The following is a 20234-nucleotide window of genomic DNA, read 5'->3' on the forward strand; positions in this document are numbered from 1 at the left end:
GATGGAGGTCCAAGTGAAGGTTTAGGAGGAGGTGGAAGGGGACATGGATGTATAGATGGGCACAGGTAGCCAGTGCTGTTTTTGGTTTTTATTGTTTTTATTTTTTAGGGAAATGACTTAAAACAATAACATAACATTAAAAATTAAAAAATTACAATCTTGGACCAGTAGGCGGAGATCCAAGTAGAGGTTGAGGAAGCGGTGGAAGTGGACGTGGTGTAGCTGGAAGAAGCAGAAGAGGAGGTAGCCAACACTAGTTTTTATTTTTTTTAAATTTGAGGAGACCCCAAAACATTGGGAATGGCAAATATGATGAACAAACTGCGGTGGAGTATAACAATGTTTGGGTGCGGCTGGTATAGTTCTCTAGTCAGCCAAAGCCAATTTCTCTGGGATCCACGCCAGGTTCATTTTAATAAATGTGTGCTAGCCCATGTGGGCTGTAGAGAGGTGGTTATCAGAATAAAGATACAAAAAGCATAAATATTTAATCTTAGCCAGGAGCATAACTATAATTACTCCTCTCGATCTACACCAAAAATCAAGAAAAAATAGTGGACAATTGTATACTTTCTACCAAAAAATGAGTACAAAGTACCCACAGACCACCATACTACACAAAATAAAATCAATAAAGTTTATTGAACAGATATTTAAAAAGACATTACATAATACTGTATAGAGATATAGAAAAAAGGACTCAGTCTAAATTTCCCAACTAAGCAGCAAATATTAACACAGTGTTGAACATTGTTGATGACAGGTATATCACAGTGCTAAAGCTCATACGAAATCCTTTAAGGCAGATAACCATTATATTATGCCCGGATAGATAAAGCTAAAAATACCACAAATATTCACTATAGTGCTTACCCATCATCAAATGCCGCTGTGGGACCGCCCCGACGCGCGTTTCGCAACTCACGTGCTTTCTCAAGGGGAGTGTCTTACAATCTTGGACCAGTAGGCGGAGATCCAAGTAGAGGTTGAGGAAGCGGTGGAAGTGGACGTGATGTAGCTGGAAGAAGCAGAAGAGGAGGTAGCCAACACTAGTTTTTATTTTTTTTAAATTTGAGGAGACCCCAAAACATTGGGAATGGCAAATATGATGAACAAACTGCGGTGGAGTATAACAATGTTTGGGTGCGGCTGGTATAGTTCTCTAGTCAGCCAAAGCCAATTTCTCTGGGATCCACGCCAGGTTCATTTTAATAAATGTGTGCTAGCCCATGTGGGCTGTAGAGAGGTGGTTATGCCTGACCGTGATCACACCATCTGCAATGCTAGACTTACATTCCGACAGTACACTTGCCGCAGGGCAGGCCGGCGCACCTCAAAGGCGCAAGGGACAAGCTCAGGCCATGTGTCCAATTTGAAGATCCAGAAGTTAAATGGGGCAGACTTATCACTCAGTATGTGGAGACATGTGGACACGTACTCTACCACCATGTTGTTGAAACGCTGAATCCTTCTAATACGGACTGTATCAGATGATGGTGTCAGATGTTGTGGCATGTTGAGGAAGGTTTTCCACATTTTGGCCATGCTAACCCTCCATTCTGAGGTGGTGGTGCGTTGGCAACTTCCTCCTCCTCTGTCTTTATTTTCCATTGAACCCCTGGGAGCGCCATCAATAGTGCTTCTACCAGTGTGTGTTTGTATTCCCGCATTTTACAACCCGGCTCCAGTGATGGAAATTAGGATGGTATGGCCAACCACTAATCAGCAGTGGCTACAATTTGGGCAACTCAATGGTCATTGCGCAAGCACAACAGCATGTGCTTCAGTCTGCTCAGAGACAATGACAAGCTGTCCTTGGTGGGAAATGTATCATCTGAGTCCTCTGTAACCCCCTAGAAACGGCTCAAGTGATGCCTGTGAGCTGCTTTGAGTGCCATCCTGCTGTAAACACTCCTCCTCCTTCTCCAAAACTGTCCCCTGGCTGGAGAGTTGTATAACTGATGACTGCAGGAACTCACCCTTCGAGCCATGTGTGAATGACTAGCCTGATAATGGTGTGACTTGTCCTTGTTCCTCCTCCTTTTCCTCCTGTGCCACTACCTCATCCATCATCGCCTGAAGCGTTTTTTCAAGAAGACATAGAAGTGGGATAGTAACACTGATGGTGGCATCATCAGGACTGGCCATGTTGGTGGAGTACTCAAAAAACGCAACATGGCACACACGTCCCGCATGGAGGCCCACTCATTGATGGTGAAGTGGTGTTCCACAGAGCGACTCACCTGTGCATGCTGCAGCTGAAACTCCACTATTGTCTGCTGCTACTTGCACAGTCTCTCCAGCATATGCAAGAGGGATTTCCACCATGTGGCTACTTTGCAAATGAGGCGGTGAGCATGAAGACAGAAGTGACACTGCAGGCAGACAGGCGTGCAGCAGTAGGGTGAGAATGGCGAAAGTGCCTCACAGGTGGCATTCGCTTTCAGCAGCAGCTCTGACATATCTGTGCAATTTTTAAGGAACCACCAAATTCAACACATGCATCAGGCAAGGGATGTGCATCAAACCAGCTAGGCCCAGAGCTGCCGCCACTACATTTACTCAGTGGGCAGTTAGGGAGATATAACGTCCCTGCCTGTGCTTACTAGTCCACGTTTCAGTGGTTAGGAGGACCTTGCCACTGATTGAGTTGTGCAATGCACACGTGATTTTGTCTGCAACATGTGTGTGCAAGGCAGAGATGGCTTGCCTGGAAAAGTAGAGGAAGCTGGGAACCACGTACTGTCAGACAGCCACCGCCATCATTTTTTTAAAACTGTTGGTCTCCAACAGCCAGCATGGCAGCATTTCAAAGGCCAGGGCTCGTGGGTGGGTAGTCGGGGACTTTCTCATTCTCTCCAGTGTTGGGTAGATGGACAGCTGAACTCTTCCATGGGGCAGTGTGTAGATACTCAGTGACAATGCTGGTGGTGGTGCTGTCACATCCTCTCTTTGTGGTGAGCCAGATGGCCCTTTTGATTGGTAGTGGGAGGAAGAGGCTGAGATCAGAGCAGAAGAGGGAGCAGGAGCCTCAGATCTTTCCTGGTTTTTCAGGCGTGTATTCCATTGAAGCTCGTGCTTTGAATTCAGATGCATTTGCAGCGCCCCAGAGTCCTGGTCGTTGCAGTAATGTCATTCTTCCACCAGGGGGAGTGATAGTACGTCTGATGGCAATAAAGGAGATCTTCCTACCAGGTATCACAAACCATACACCACACTTCACACTCCAGTCCACCAGGGGGAGCCTTGCTCCTATCTACTAGGGCACTGCTCACAGAAGGGTAAAACTGGTGAGCTGGATAGAAAGTTAGAGAGAAGCTGACTGGGCTTTGCCCAGGCAACACCTGTCAGGCAGACAGGGAGAAAAGGAGGAACATCGGAGCTGCAGACAGAGGGTCCCTGACAGGGGTGGGATCCTGTCAGAGGCCTAGATAACTAGAAGGCTACGGAGCTGTGCCTGCCCCACGTGCGGCAGCATCCTAAGAAAGGACACGAAGAGAATTGTGTTGTAGAGGGTGAGAAAGGAAGTTATAGCACAAGGAGATAACACCAGAAGGAGTTCTGCCCTGAAATAGGCTGCCTCCTTCTGAGGCGCGTAGCCGGTGGCCGGAACACCGAGGGAGCAACCGTCTCCAAGCCTTGCTCCAGAGACTGGCAGGACATTCAATCCAAGTTGGCTGTCCGACCTTAATACCTAGGAGACACGGTCGTAACTTGTGGGGATAGGGGCATCTCTAGGGTCCCTGTAAAAAGCCTCAGGCCATCAGTCATACAGGTTTGTCCTATCCATACCATCTGGGGGACAGAGAGGAAGACATAACATCTAGAACATCTACAAGAGTTGTGAGGACCTTACCGAGAAGCTCAGCAGGGAGGTACTACCACACACAGGCGCTAGAGGAAGGCTACTGATTTCCACCTGGAGAAGGGGACTCTGGATTTGCCTTCAGACCGGCCAGACTCTGCCTACCCTGTGGTCCGTATTCTGGACTGTGGATGCTGAAGTCTTCAGTAAAGGTAAAGAGACTGCGCCCTTGTGTCCTCGTTATTTACTGCGTATTACATCATCTATCATCTCCATCTACTCTTCTGGGAAGCCCTGGGGACACACTTCACCTGTGGGAAGGTATACCATCTAGCTGCCAAAACATCACCCCAGCGGACCCCTTAATGCAGCGTCGGTCACCCTGACCGAATACCACAGGTGGCGCCACGAACTACCCCTTTAAAGACCTTTCCCAAAACCATAAAAACTCTTTCCTTTATTGGACATCACTCAAAGGGCCAAGGACCGGGTCGGGCCACCGTGACATCCCCCGAACCGAAGGACCCGGTACGGAGTACCCCATTGCCCTTACGTGGGGGGGCGCTCCACATTGTCATGCAGGTGGTGCTCAGGTTAACAACATTTATGCCTCCTTTCAGGCTCTGATGGCACAGCATGAAAATCACCTGTCTCTTGTCATCAGCACATTGCCTGAAGAGATTCCACACCAGGGAGCTCCTTTGAGCTTGCTTTGGTGTGCTCAGTTCTTTGGTGCTGTGCGCAATATCAGCTGACGTAATGGCTATGGGCTGGTTGCTGTGCTTTTGCAACCTGCTCCCTCTTTTGCTATGTGCTCCTCTTCCTCTGAACTGTGCACTTCACAAGGATGGCATTTACTTCATGTGGGGTATAGGACTTCATCATCCCCAGCATCATCTGCCACCTACTCCTTACCCCTGCCCTCCTTGCTGGTCTGCATACTGAAGATAGACGCAGCAGTTGGTACCTGTGTTTTGTCATCAGCATCAGAGATGAGCTGAAGTGGTCCGCTGCGCTGACAGTGTGTTCTAGCCCTCCATGTACTCAGCCTCCAGCTGATGGTTGGGCATCAGTGCACTCAATCTCTTCTACTTGTAGGTCAGGGCCAGGTGGATGACCCATGGAACCCCAGCCAGCAGAGTCATCAAAAAGCAGAAGTGATTGCTCCTTGACTTGCGACTCAGACTGCTTGGCTGATTTGCAAGGGGGTGAGGTGGAAACCAGATGCCCAAGGTGCCAACTCTGCGCTTTCAGCAGTGGAACAAGTGGAAGACAATGCAAAGGAAATGCAGGCACTCTCAGCCAACCAATCTAAAACTGCCTCAACATGTTCTGGCCACACAATTCATCCAGTGGTACTCAGGCCTACAAAATTGCGCAGCATATCCTATCACCGGTGTGCACCAGAGGAATGTGTTTTATTATGGTTCGTAGCAAGCACAGAACACCATGTCCTCTCCTTGCAGCAGCTATTCCACCACTAGAAGTGCCACAGCCATGTTCACATCTATGATTTGATGTTCTCCTCATTTTTTGCATCCAAAAAAAGTGCACAGTAGAGAAGAGTGTGCACATCAGATTATTAGTGTACATTGTGCCATGCTGTATTACTGGTATTCTGCACCAGGCTTTGTTAGGTGGGTGTGCACCAGGCTACATTATGGGTACTCTGCACCAGGCTGAATTAGGTCACTGAGCACCAAGCTGTATTACGGGTTCTCTGAGCCAACCTGTAATAGGTCACTGACCATCAGGCTATATTTGGGTACTTTGCACTAGACTGTATAAGGTCGCTGTGCACCAGGCTACATTACGGGTACTATGCAGCAACTGGTATTCTGCACCTGGCTATATTACATCACTGAACATCAGGCTGTATTAGGTCACTGTGTGTGACACCCCAGGGTCCTGGTCGTCACAGTGGCATTATTTTCCTTGCGGGAGAGTGATGTCACTCTTGGAAGCGATGAAAGACCTCTTTTATCAGGTAATCACATACGCACAACACTTTCATACTCCAGGCCAGAAGGGGGAGCTCTGAACCCAGATTAACGGGAACTTTCCTGATATATTCTGGCTTTAGGCAAAGTCAGTAGGCAGTCTGTCAGAGGACAGAGGAGAGTGCAGTCAGACAGCGAGTGTCAGCAGGACTGAAGGGGCCGTGCAGCCAGAGTTGCTACAGCTCCTAGAGAAAGAGAATTAAGAAGGAAAGGACAGCTTGTGGAAAGTGTGCAGGAGAGAAAAGGCACAGGAGACTGCCACCAGGGGAGCAGAGCAGTGATTTGGCTACCTCCCTGGCTGAGTGCAGATTCAGGTAGCCGGAAGACCGAGGCTGTGTCGGACTCTAAGAGACAAAGCTGAAATTGGCAGGACAGCTGAACTTTAAGTTACCTGTCCATCTTTACACCCAGGAGGCACAGTGACACATAGGTGTTGTGAATTTGCTTTTTGCTCCCTCTAGTGGTTACTAGTTTTTTGACTCTGGTTTTTCTGTCATTCCTTTTATCCGCACCTGGGTCGTTAGTTAGGGGTGTTGCTATATAAGCTCCCTGGACCTTCAGTTCTATGCCTGGCAACGTAGTTATCAGAGCTAGTCTGCTGTGCTCTTGTCTACTTATCCTGGTTCCAGTTATATCAGCTAAGTCTGCCTTTTGCTTTTTGCTATTTGTTTTGGTTTTGTATTTTTGTCCAGCTTGTTCCAAATCTATATCCTGACCTTTGCTGAAAGCTCTAGGGGGCTGGTGTTCTCCCCCCGGACCGTTAGACGGTTCGGGGGTTCTTGAATTTCCAGTGTGGATTTTGATAGGGTTTTTGTTGACCATATAAGTTACCTTTCTTTATTCTGCTATCAGTAAGCGGGCCTCTCTGTGCTAAACCTGGTTCATTTCTGTGTTTGTCATTTCCTCTTACCTCACCGTCATTATTTGTGGGGGGCTTCTATCCAGCTTTGGGGTCCCCTTCTCTGGAGGCAAGAAAGGTCTTTGTTTTCCTCTACTAGGGGTAGCTAGATTCTCCGGCTGGCGCGTGTCATCTAGAATCAACGTAGGAATGATCCCTGGCTACTTCTAGTGTTGGCGTTAGGAGTAGATATATGGTCAACCCAGTTACCACTGCCCTATGAGCTGGATTTTTGTATTCTGCAGACTTCCACGTTCCTCTGAGACCCTCGCCATTGGGGTCATAACAGTTTGCCAGGCCAGTATTAAATGTTTAATGCATTGCAGAAGAGGGATTATAAGAAAGAAGATTCTGAGTTTTTTTTTTTCTTTTTCCCCTTTACCTCAGAGTGGCTATGCTTGCTGCAGACATGAATGTCCAGACCTTGATTACAAGTGTGGACCAGCTGGCTACTCGTGTGCAGGGCATACAAGACTATGTTATCAGAAATCCTAGGTCAGAACCTAAAACACCGATTCCTGAACTGTTTTCCGGAGACAGGTTTAAGTTTAGGAATTTCGTGAATAATTGTAAATTGTTTTTGTCCCTGAGACCCTGTTCATCTGGAGATTCTGCTCAGCAAGTAAAAATTGTTATGTCGTTCTTACGGGGCGACCCTCAGGATTGGGCTTTTTCGCTGGCGCCAGGAGATCCGGCATTGGCTGATCTTGATGCGTTTTTTCTGGCGCTCGGTTTACTTTATGAGGAACCCAATCTTGAGATTCAGGCAGAAAAGGCCTTGCTGGCTATGTCTCAGGGGCAGGACGAGGCTGAAGTGTATTGCCAAAAATTTCGGAAATGGTCCGTGCTGACACATTGGAACGAGTGTGCACTGGCCGCTAATTTTAGAAATGGCCTTTCTGAAGCCATTAAGAATGTTATGGTGGGTTTTCCCATTCCCACAGGTCTGAATGATACTATGGCACTGGCTATTCAAATTGACCGGCGGTTGCGGGAGCGCAAAACCGCAAATTCCCTCATGGTGTTGTCTGAACAGACACCTAATTCGGTGCAATGTGATAGAAAAACCGCAAATTCCCTCATGGTGTTGTCTGAACAGACACCTGATTTAATGCAATGTGATAGAATCCTGACTAGAAATGAGCGGAAAATTCATAGACGCCGGAATGGCTTGTGCTACTACTGTGGTGATTCTTCACATGTTATCTCAGCATGCTCTAAACGTATAGCTAAGGTTGTTAGTCCTGTCACCGTTGGTAATTTGCAACCTAAATTTATTCTGTCTGTAACTTTGATTTGCTCACTGTCATCTTATCCTGTCATGGCGTTTGTAGATTCAGGTGCTGCCCTGAGTCTCATGGATCTCTCATTTGCTAAGCGCTGTGGTTTTACTCTTGAACCATTAGAAAATCCTATTCCTCTTAGGGGTATTGATGCTACACCATTGGCAGCAAATAAACCGCAGTATTGGACTCAGGTTACCATGTGCATGACTCCTGAACACCGCGAGGTGATACGTTTCCTGGTTTTACATAAAATGCATGATTTGGTTGTTTTAGGGCTGCCATGGTTACAGACCCATAATCCAGTCCTGGACTGGAAGGCTATGTCAGTCTCAAGTTGGGGCTGTCGTGGTATTCATGGGGATTCCCTGCCTGTGTCTATTGCTTCTTCTACGCCTTCGGAAGTTCCGGAGTATTTGTCTGATTATCAGGATGTCTTTAGTGAGTCTGAGTCCAGTGCACTGCCTCCTCATAGGGACTGTGACTGTGCTATAGATTTGATCCCAGGCAGTAAATTTCCTAAGGGAAGACTGTTTAATCTGTCGGTACCTGAACATACCGCTATGCGTTCATATATCAAGGAGTCTCTGGAGAAAGGACATATTCGTCCGTCTTCTTCCCCTCTTGGTGCGGGATTCTTTTTTGTGGCAAAAAAGGACGGATCTTTGAGACCTTGTATTGATTATCGGCTTTTAAATAAGATCACTGTCAAATTTCAGTATCCTTTACCGCTGTTGTCTGACTTGTTTGCCCGGATTAAGGGTGCCAAGTGGTTCACCAAGATAGACCTTCGTGGTGCGTACAACCTTGTGCGCATTAAGCAAGGTGATGAATGGAAAACCGCATTCAATACGCCCGAAGGTCATTTTGAGTACTTGGTGATGCCTTTTGGGCTCTCCAATGCGCCTTCAGTTTTTCAGTCCTTTATGCATGACATTTTCCGGAAGTATCTGGATAAATTTTTGATTGTTTATCTGGATGATATTTTGGTTTTTTCTGATGATTGGGATTCGCATGTGGAGCAGGTCAGGTTGGTCTTTAAAATTTTGCGTGAAAATTCTTTGTTTGTCAAGGGCTCAAAGTGTCTCTTTGGTGTACAGAAGGTTCCCTTTTTGGGGTTCATTTTTTCCCCTTCTGCTGTGGAGATGGACCCAGTCAAGGTCCGAGCTATTCTTGATTGGACTCAGCCCTCGTCAGTTAAGAGTCTTCAGAAGTTCTTGGGCTTCGCTAACTTCTACCGTCGTTTTATCGCTAATTTTTCTAGCATTGTGAAACCTTTGACGGATATGACCAAGAAGGGCTCCGATGTAGCTAACTGGGCTCCTGCTGCCGTGGAGGCTTTCCAGGAGTTGAAACGCCGGTTTACTTCGGCGCCTGTTTTGTGCCAACCTGACGTCTCACTTCCCTTTCAGGTTGAGGTGGATGCTTCGGAGATTGGGGCAGGGGCCGTTTTGTCGCAGAGAGGCCCTGGTTGCTCTGTTATGAAACCTTGTGCCTTTTTCTCTAGGAAGTTTTCGCCTGCCGAGCGAAATTATGATGTGGGCAATCGGGAGTTGTTGGCCATGAAATGGGCATTTGAGGAGTGGCGTCATTGGCTCGAGGGTGCTAAGCATCGTGTGGTGGTCTTGACTGATCACAAAAATCTGATGTATCTCGAGTCTGCTAAACGCCTTAATCCGAGACAGGCCCGCTGGTCATTGTTTTTCTCCCGCTTTGATTTTGTTGTCTCGTATTTACCAGGTTCAAAGAATGTGAAGGCCGATGCTCTTTCTAGGAGCTTTGTGCCTGATGCTCCTGGAGTCGCTGATCCTGTTGGTATTCTTAAAGATGGAGTTATCTTGTCAGCTATTTCTCCGGATCTGCGACGTGTGTTGCAGAGATTTCAGGCTGATAGGCCTGAGTCTTGTCCACCTGACAGACTGTTTGTCCCGGATAAGTGGACCAGCAGAGTCATTTCCGAGGTTCATTCCTCGGTGTTGGCAGGTCACCCGGGAATTTTTGGCACCAGAGATCTGGTGGCCAGGTCCTTTTGGTGGCCTTCCTTGTCAAGGGATGTGCGGTCATTTGTGCAGTCCTGTGGGACTTGTGCTCGAGCTAAGCCTTGCTGTTCTCGTGCCAGCGGTTTGCTCTTGCCCTTGCCTGTCCCGAAGAGACCTTGGACACATATCTCCATGGATTTCATTTCTGATCTTCCGCTATCTCAGGGCATGTCCGTTATCTGGGTGATATGTGATCGCTTCTCCAAGATGGTCCATTTGGTTCCTTTGCCTAAGCTGCCTTCCTCTTCCGATCTGGTTCCTGTGTTTTTCCAGAACGTGGTTCGTTTGCACGGCATCCCTGAGAATATTGTGTCAGACAGAGGATCCCAGTTCGTTTCCAGGTTCTGGCGATCCTTTTGTAGTAGGATGGGCATTGATTTGTCGTTTTCGTCTGCTTTCCATCCTCAGACTAATGGGCAGACGGAGCGAACCAATCAGACTTTGGAGGCTTATTTGAGGTGTTTTGTCTCTGCTGATCAGGACGATTGGGTGACATTCTTGCCGTTGGCTGAGTTTGCCCTTAATAATCGGGCTAGTTCCGCCACCTTGGTTTCGCCTTTTTTCTGCAACTCTGGTTTCCATCCTCGCTTTTCTTCGGGTCATGTGGAGCCTTCTGACTGTCCTGGGGTGGATTCTGTGGTGGATAGGTTGCAGCAGATCTGGAATCATGTGGTGGACAACTTGAAGTTGTCACAGGAGAAGGCTCAGCGCTTTGCCAACCGCCGCCGCGGTGTGGGTCCCCGACTACGCGTTGGGGATTTGGTATGGCTTTCTTCCCGCTTTGTTCCTATGAAGGTCTCCTCTCCCAAATTTAAACCTCGTTTTATTGGGCCTTACAAGATATTGGAAATCCTTAATCCTGTATCTTTTCGTCTGGATCTTCCTGTGTCGTTTGCTATTCACAATGTATTTCATAGGTCCTTGTTGCGGCGGTACATTGTGCCTGTAGTTCCTTCTGCTGAGCCTCCTGCTCCGGTGTTGGTTGAGGGCGAGGTGGAGTACGTGGTGGAGAAGATCTTGGATTCTCGCCTCTCCAGGCGGAGGCTTCAGTACCTGGTCAAGTGGAAGGGCTATGGTCAGGAGGATAATTCCTGGGTGGTCGCCTCTGATGTTCATGCGGCCGATTTAGTTCGTGCCTTTCATGCCGCTCATCCTGATCGCCCTGGTGGTCGTGGTGAGGGTTCGGTGACCCCTCACTAAGGGGGGGGTACTGTTGTGAATTTGCTTTTTGCTCCCTCTAGTGGTTACTAGTTTTTTGACTCTGGTTTTTCTGTCTTTCCTTTTATCCGCACCTGGGTCGTTAGTTAGGGGTGTTGCTATATAAGCTCCCTGGACCTTCAGTTCTATGCCTGGCAACGTAGTTATCAGAGCTAGTCTGCTGTGCTCTTGTCTACTTATCCTGGTTCCAGTTATATCAGCTAAGTCTGCCTTTTGCTTTTTGCTATTTGTTTTGGTTTTGTATTTTTGTCCAGCTTGTTCCAAATCTATATCCTGACCTTTGCTGAAAGCTCTAGGGGGCTGGTGTTCTCCCCCCGGACCGTTAGACGGTTCGGGGGTTCTTGAATTTCCAGTGTGGATTTTGATAGGGTTTTTGTTGACCATATAAGTTACCTTTCTTTATTCTGCTATCAGTAAGCGGGCCTCTCTGTGCTAAACCTGGTTCATTTCTGTGTTTGTCATTTCCTCTTACCTCACCGTCATTATTTGTGGGGGGCTTCTATCCAGCTTTGGGGTCCCCTTCTCTGGAGGCAAGAAAGGTCTTTGTTTTCCTCTACTAGGGGTAGCTAGATTCTCCGGCTGGCGCGTGTCATCTAGAATCAACGTAGGAATGATCCCTGGCTACTTCTAGTGTTGGCGTTAGGAGTAGATATATGGTCAACCCAGTTACCACTGCCCTATGAGCTGGATTTTTGTATTCTGCAGACTTCCACGTTCCTCTGAGACCCTCGCCATTGGGGTCATAACACATAGGGCCCGGGTCGTGATAGAGACCCTGTAAAAAGGCTCGAGTCACCTGCCATACAGGTTTGTGTCCTAACGTATATGGGGGACAGTGAGGAACTGTGAGGACCTTATCAGAAGCCATAGGCAGTAAGGGACTATAACACCACAGCGCTTTGAGGAAGGCTTTCATCTCCACCTGGTAAAGGGGACTCTGGAATCACTTCCAAGCCAGCCGGACCCTGCCTGTACCTGTGATCTGGTGCCCTGGACTGTGGTTGCCTGAAGCTACAGTAAACCAGGTAAAGAGACCGCAAACCTGTGTCCTCCTTTTCTTACTTTACTACTCACCATCTTCACCTATACACCAGGAGCCCTGGGGACCTACTTCACCTGTGGGAAGTTATACCATCTAGCTGCCATAACATCACCCCAGAGGACCCCTTTCAGCAGCGTCGGTCCCTACTGACTGAATACCACAAGTGGTACTGACTGAATACCACAAGTGGTGTCACGAACACAAACTTTAATCAATTTCCTTTTACATGAGCGCCCAGGGCCATGGACCGGGTCACTGCCACCGTGACTCATCCCTTTAAGTAGCGGACCCAGTACTGAGTACACCTCGGCCCTGGCGGAAGACTCAGTTGCACCAAGCTACATTACTGGTACTCTGCCCTAGGCTGTATTAGGTCACTGTGCACCAGGCTGTATTACAAGTACCCTGCACCAGGTTGTGTTAGGTCACTGTGTACCAGACTTTATTATCTCCCTGTGCACCAGATTGTATTATTGGTACCCTGCACAGGCTGTATGAGGTCACTTTGCACCAGTCTATATTACATACAGGTACTATGCACTAGGCTGTATTATGGGTACACTGCACCAGGCTGTATTAAGTTACTGCGCACCAGTCGGTATGAGGTCACTGGGCACTAGGCTGTAATATGGTACTCTACTCATGGCTGTATTAGGTCACTGTGCACCAGGCTTTATTAGGTCACTGTGCCTCAGACTGTATTCTGGGTACTGTGCACCAGACTGCATTTGGGTACTGTGCACCAGACTGTATTTGGGTACTGTGCACCAGGCTGTGTTAGGTCACTGCGCACCAGGCAGTATTACAGATGCTCTGCACCAGGCTGTATTACGGGTACTCTGCACCAGGACGTATTAGGTCACTGTACACAAGGCTATATTACGGGTACTCTACTCATGGCTGTATTAGGTCACTGTGCACCAGGCAATATAGGGTCACTGTGCACCAGGCTGTATTAGGTCACTGTGCACCAGGCTGTATTACGGGTGCTCTTTACCAGGCTGTATTAGGCTACTGTGCACCAGGCTGTATTATGTCACTGTGCGCCAGGCTGTAATATAGGTACTCTGCATCAGGCTGGCTGTATTAGGTCAATCTGCACCAGGCTCTGTTATGGCACTCTGCACTAGGCTTTGTTGGGGTACCTAGCTGAGAATAAAGTGGTGGTGACACCAATGATCCGGCATTTTTACACGCCGGGTCACGTGGTGCCCCGGTCAGTCACAGCCATACCAATACTCCATAAGTGCCTTCAGCCTAAAAGCTTGTTGATTGACTGTGCTGCAGCCTTTTGGCAAACTTTATTTGGCATCCGAACCCAAACAGTACAAAGGACTTTTGGGAAAAAAATCTGTGTTCAGAGCTCAGCATCGGAGCCAAACACTGAACTGTAAAGTTTGGGTTCGCTCATCTCTCGTCCTGACAAATTCTGGATTGATGGCAACTATGACTTTGGAATGATTATGGAGCGCCCGCTAGGGCCGTGGGGTACTCGGCTGGGTCCAATGGTACTTAAGGGGGTTGTCACGGCAACAGCAACCTGGTCCGTGGCCCTGGGTGTCCAATGAAAATGATAAAATAAAGGGGGAAATAAAGTCTAAAGTGAGTTAGTTCAAGACGCACACCTGTGGTGTTCGGCAATGGATGGCTGACGCTGCTTAAGGGGGCCGATGGTGACGCACCTAGGATAATTCTGCTCCCCACAGGTGGAGCGGTGCCCCAGGGCTACCGGTATATTTGGTAAGGGATTGTAGACGATGGGGTGCAGGACTGAGGGTGCGGGAAATGGAGGGCACAAGGATTGCAGTTTCTTTTACCTTTACTTGTTATTTGCAGGTGTGGTCCAGGGCACAGGTAACAAGTGATGATGGGGTCCAGGCAGCTTGGAAGCAACTTAGGATCCACCTAGCCAGAAGGATTTGGAGGCCTTCCTTCTGCGCTATTCTTTTAGGTACTTGCTGCTTTAAGCTCTACTCAAGTTCCTCTACTGCGTGCTGCTTCTAAATTGTATGGCAGACAGCACGAGCCTATCACAGGCACTGCCTTTTCACTGGCAGGCACGGCTCTTGGTCTTCTATGGTGCCTCCGGTTGCTCAGTGTGGCCAGGGAGCTTGCAGTACCTTGCCCTCCAGATTCGGCTGTCGGGGCATACAGCACCCACACAGCCAAGGACGCTGGCATCCTCTTTGTCAGCGTTCTCTTCCGGGGTGAGATTGGTTACAGCTCCACTCCCCAGGTTCTACTGGTCTTGCCTCCTCTCCTCTCACTCTCAGACTACTCACTAGACTCACTAACCCCGCCTCCAGGCCAGAACTTAGAGGGAAGCTCCCCTGAAACCGGGTATTAGAGCTCCCCATTCTGGTCTGGAGCAAGGAAAGTGTTGGATGCTGGTATCACCTGGTAAGGTGACCCCTCCTTGCTTCCAGGCATGACATCACACTCTGTGAGGGAGGCAATGCCACTGTGGCAATCGGACTCCTGGGGTGCCACAGTTACACAAGTGCATGACTTCCTATATAACAGAGCTGATGACTGCACTGTAACCTATATGATTATCCCATTATGCCATTGAATAAAACTATTTTAAGTAGCTTTTCAAAATAAGCTGAGGTGTTTTCATGAGGAATAATGCTATTTGTAGTTATTAAATAAATTTTAACCTGCATCTTCCACAGTTTTACCCTCTGCAGAATTTTGTTTGTAATGTACAATTGACTCTAGCTAGTGGGTGGAGACTAGCTGCTCTGATGTCTCTCATACACTGAACACCCAGGACTAATATTCATAAACTTAAAAGAAACATGGATTTTCATCTAAAAAAACCAACTGTGATTAACTGCTATACAAAATACACAGACATTTTTGCAAAATATTTAACTTTTTCTGAAAATGGTATGCAACTTTAACAAAATGTAATTTCCCCTGTCGCTATGTAATCATGCCAAGATAGGTCCATATTTATAAAAATATTTTTACAACATAGACGCCATTAGACGTCAAATGCTCTTTTGATGACATTTTGGAATAGAGGAATAATTATAGTTTGTGCACAAATAAGGAACATAAAATATAACTAAAATGCAATAATTGGAGTCCCTTATTCATACTTGATTCAGAGGATCTGAACACTTGGTAACACATTATTTTATGAAGTCAATAAATACACATTTTTTTATTTTATTTTACAATCTGCTAAGAAATAAATGCATTTACATGTTAATATCGGCCTTCTGAGATTGTTGTGCCTGTCTCTCTCATGAAATGGACAGATTGTTACTTATGAGTCTGCCTTCGGTTTAGACAAGCCTGCACATCCTTAGTTTATTATTTCAGTTAAATTAAAACTCAATGAAAATATAATTGTGGGAAATGTATTTTAGTGACAGTTCAAATGATCAGTGATTATTATAGAGCCAGAAGAACAAATGCTACAGAATTTATAGGAATTAAACATTTATGGCTGATAATTAAAGCAAAGAAAATGTATCCTGCTGTGAAATATACAGCAAAAGATCAAATAGGAGTTTATCTTGTTGATTTAAAGAGGATCTGCCAATTTGAGGCCAATTTTTTTGAAGAGCTAGTTACGACAAAGCAGTACATACTTCAGAGACAGCCCAGGAGGCTGCTATTGGGTCATTGCAAAGTGGAGACGTAGCCCTAATCAGATTATCCACATTTGTAGGACCCACTCTACAGCAGCAAACAAGGGGGTGTAGAATGGATTAAGAGATATAGAAATGAGTTGAGGGGGAAATAAGCCATAGGCCCTACTATCTTTGCAAACAAACAATAGGACCACAATAGTTGAGTTCATTTTGATCTTTGCTAAAGAGCCCCTCTCTTTTATTAGTTAAAGATGTTCAACTTAGGCTTCTTTTACACTTGCCCTGCTTTTGCGGCCCATTTTTGCGGCCCCAATAGATTTCTATGGGGCCGCAAAAACGGGCAGCAAAAATTCGCTGGAGCGCCGTACGTCGTATGGCCGTGAGGGCCGTATTTATGGCCGTGAAAAAATATTGAGCCTGCTCAATATTTTTCATGGCTTACGGACACAGCTCCCATTGAAAATCAATGGGGCCGCAAAAACAACGGAAGCTTGTTTTTGCGGTGCACCGTAAGACCGTATTTGCGAAATGCCGTGTTTTTTTTCTTCCTACTTTTTCCCTACTAATCGAAACTAGAAAAACGGCAATCCGCAAGATTTTTGCTGCCCGTTTTTTGCGGCAGACTGTGAAAATTACAGCAATACAGCCCGCAAAGAAGCCCGCAAAAACGGGCCACAAAAAACACGGCAAATGTAAAAGACATTGTCCACCACACTAAAAAAGTTAATTAATATGCTCAGTAGGGATGAGAGAATCTGCTCTGGAAAGTTTGGGGTCCGTATCAGACACCTAGTATCCCTGTCACGATGTGACATGACCCAACGGGTGGTCGGTCATCAGACGGCACAACAAACTCACAGCGGGATGAGAAATGGGGGAGGGATGCCCTATCAATAGGGAAATGAAGGAATGGTCACATCCTTCTCAAACCTGAGCCTGTCCATGCACTCCCCTAACACCCTAAATGGGTCCTTCCCCCCACCGCCATCATTAACCTTGTCCCTAATTGTCACCTCACACTGCCATGGCTAGTGCACTGGCCGACAAGGAGCGCTAGCCTCACCACTGCAGATGGTACCACACAGGGGTTAGTGACAAACACAAAAGGGATGAGGAAAATACACCACACTTAGCTTCCAGACTGAGCTGCCAAACTCCACACTGCAGATGACACTGAAGCCAGACTCCAAACTCCACTCAGCATAGGATACGACACCAGGACCTCAAACAGCTGATACTTGCTGGTGTGACGGGGTGTACGGCAGAGCAAGAAGGGACAACAGGCCAAGGGATGATTCCACAGATTTATTATCAAGAACGCTGGAACAACACATGCAGGTAGATCTACAGTCCACAATTAGTCCAACGGAACAGGTTCGGGGGCACCTCCCGATAATCCTTGTGCCAGCTAACAAAGCAAAAGTCCACACGAGTCCAAGGGATCCCAAAACAATCCCACGAATGACGAGATATGTCCTCAGCTCAAGTCTCACCCCGTTCCCTTCCACAGTCACAGATGGATGTGGGGTCTTGCCTCAGCTAAGAATCCCCACTCCTTCTCCTTCAAGGATCAACTCACATCTGATCTCAAAATAAGAATGGATTGTCTGAGCTCCTGGGATCCGCCCATGAAGGGGGGTAGGGGTCACACCTTCTATTCAATGGTTGGGTCCACCAGAAGATTCTAGACTGGTGGGCTCCGCTTAGTCTAACTAGTATGTACATTTGACTAGCCACCTGCTGTGAGGAAGAATGGCTATTCTTTCACTAGTGGTGTTGACAAAGCTTAATTACATTATAGCTTAGGGCTGCAAGTATTGGGGGAAGGAGACATATTGTTACAGGTGAACTCCCAGCACAAGAAAATACATAAATTACAGCTAATAGAAACCAGAGAACAGTTACATACATCAAATGGCATATTATTCAAATACAGGACAGGGCAAAAGTACATATCATAACAATCCCTTCCCCTCCCAATTTGTGTACGTACTAGGGACCTCTACAGGTCGCTGGTTAAGTACACACAGGCAGAGCGTAACTTACATGTGGCTTCATGCAGCCACAAATTGGCATCGTAGCTCTCCCACATCATTGCCCAGGAGAACATCTGCAGGCAAACCCCCCATCACCCCAACCACACATTGCCTGACCCCAAAACCAAAGTTCAGATCCACAGTGGCTGTGGGAATAGTCCTCCATTGTCCACCAGCCAGTTCAATGACAATCCCAGGTCCTCTATGGATTGCGACCTGGCCGTGATCGTTGGTAAGTCATTGTGTGGTCGCTGGGGAGCTGTCACACAGACAGCTCTCCAGTGACCAACGATGCCGAAGTCCCCGGGTAACCAGGGTAAACATCGGGTTACTAAGCTCAGGGCCGCGCTTAGTAACCCGATGTTTACCCTGGTTACCATCGTAAATGTAAAAAAAAAAAACCACTACATACTTACATTCCGGTGTCCGTCAGGTCCCTAGCCGTCTGCTTCCCGCACTGACTGAGTGCCGGCCATAAAGTGAAAGCAGAGCACAGCGGTGACGTCACCGCTGTGCTCTGCTTTTACTTTCCGGCCGGCAGTCAGTCAGTGCGGGAAGCAGACGGCTAGGGACCTGACGGACACCGGAATGTGAGTATGTACGTTTTTTTTTTTTTTACATTTACGATGGTAACCAGGGTAAACATCGGGTTACTAAGCGCGGCCCTGCGCTTAGTAACCCGATGTTTACCCTGGCTACAAGCGAACGCATCACTGGATTGGTGTCACACACACCGATCCAGCGATGACAGCGGGAGATCCAGTGACGAAATAAAGTTCCAAACGATCTGCTACGACGTACGATTCTCAGCAGGGTTTCTGATCGCTGCTGCGTGTCAGACACAGCGATATCGTATGGATATCGCTGGAACATCACGGATCGTGCCGTCGTAGCGACATAAGTGCCACTGTGAGACGGTACCCTTAGGGTACTGTCACACAGTGGCACTTTGATCGTTGGTGACGTCACCGCTGTGATCTGCTTTCACTTTACGGCAGCACTCAGTCAGAGCGGGAAGCAGACGGCAAGGGACCTGAAGGACACCGGAATGTGAGTATGTACGTTTTTTTTTTAAACTTTTACGCTGGTAACCAGGGTAAACATCGGGTTCCTAAGCGCGGCCCTGCGATTAGTAACCCGATGTTTACCCTGGTTACCCGGGACCTCGGCATCGTTGGTCGCTGGAGAGCGGTCTGTGTGACAGCTCTCCAGTGACCACACAACGACTTTCCAACGATCACGGCCAGGTCGTATCGCTGATCATGATCGTTGGAAAGTTGCAGAGTGTGACAGTACCCTAAGTCTAAGGGTACTGTCACACAGTGCAATTTTGATCGCTACGACGGTACGATTCGTGACGTTCTAGCGATATCCATACGATATCGCAGTGTCTGACACGCAGCAGCGATCAGGGACCCTGCTGAGAATCGTACGTCGTAGCAGATCGTATGGAACTTTCTTTCGTCGCTTGATCATCCGCTGACATCGCTGGATCGTTGTGTGTGACAGCGATCCAGCGATGTGTTCGCTTGTAACCAGGGTAAACATCGGGTAACTAAGCGCAGGGCCGCGCTTAGTAACCCGATGTTTACCCTGGTTACCAGCGTAAACGTAAAAAAAACAAACATTACATACTCACATTCCGGTGTCTGTCCTCCGGCGTCTCAGCTTCTCTGCACTGTGAGCGCCGGCCAGCCGGAAAGCGAGCACAGCGGTGACGCGGTGACGTCACCGCTGTGCTTTCCGGCTATGGCGCTTACACAGTGGAGAGAAGCAGAACGCCGGGGGACAGACACCGGAATGTAAGTATGTACTGTTTGTTTTTTTTACGTTTACGCTGGTAACCAGGCATCGCTCCAGCGCCGTGATTGCACAGTGTGACCGCAGTCTACGACGCTGGAGCGATAATCATACGACGCTGCGACGTCACGAATCGTGCCGTCGTAGCGATCAAAATTGCACTGTGTGACAGTACCCTAACTAGTATGTACATTTAACTAGCCACCTGCTGTGAGGAAGAATGGCTATTCTTTCACTAGTGGTATTGACAAAGCTTAATTACATTATAGCTTAGGGCTGCAAGTATTGGGGGAAGGAGACATATTGTTACAGGTGAACTCCCAGCACAAGAAAATACATAAATTACAGCTAATAGAAACCAGAGAACAGTTACATACATCAAATGGCATATTATTCAAATACAGGACAGGGCAAAAGTACATATCATGACAGCTGGCACCAGAGAGCTCCTCACACATCGGCTGGTCTCCAGGGAAACTCTGTCACCAACAGTCAGCTGATGCAT

The sequence above is a fragment of the Ranitomeya variabilis genome, chromosome 4 (assembly GCF_051348905.1).
Source record: "Ranitomeya variabilis isolate aRanVar5 chromosome 4, aRanVar5.hap1, whole genome shotgun sequence".
Lineage (NCBI taxonomy): Eukaryota > Metazoa > Chordata > Amphibia > Anura > Dendrobatidae > Ranitomeya > Ranitomeya variabilis.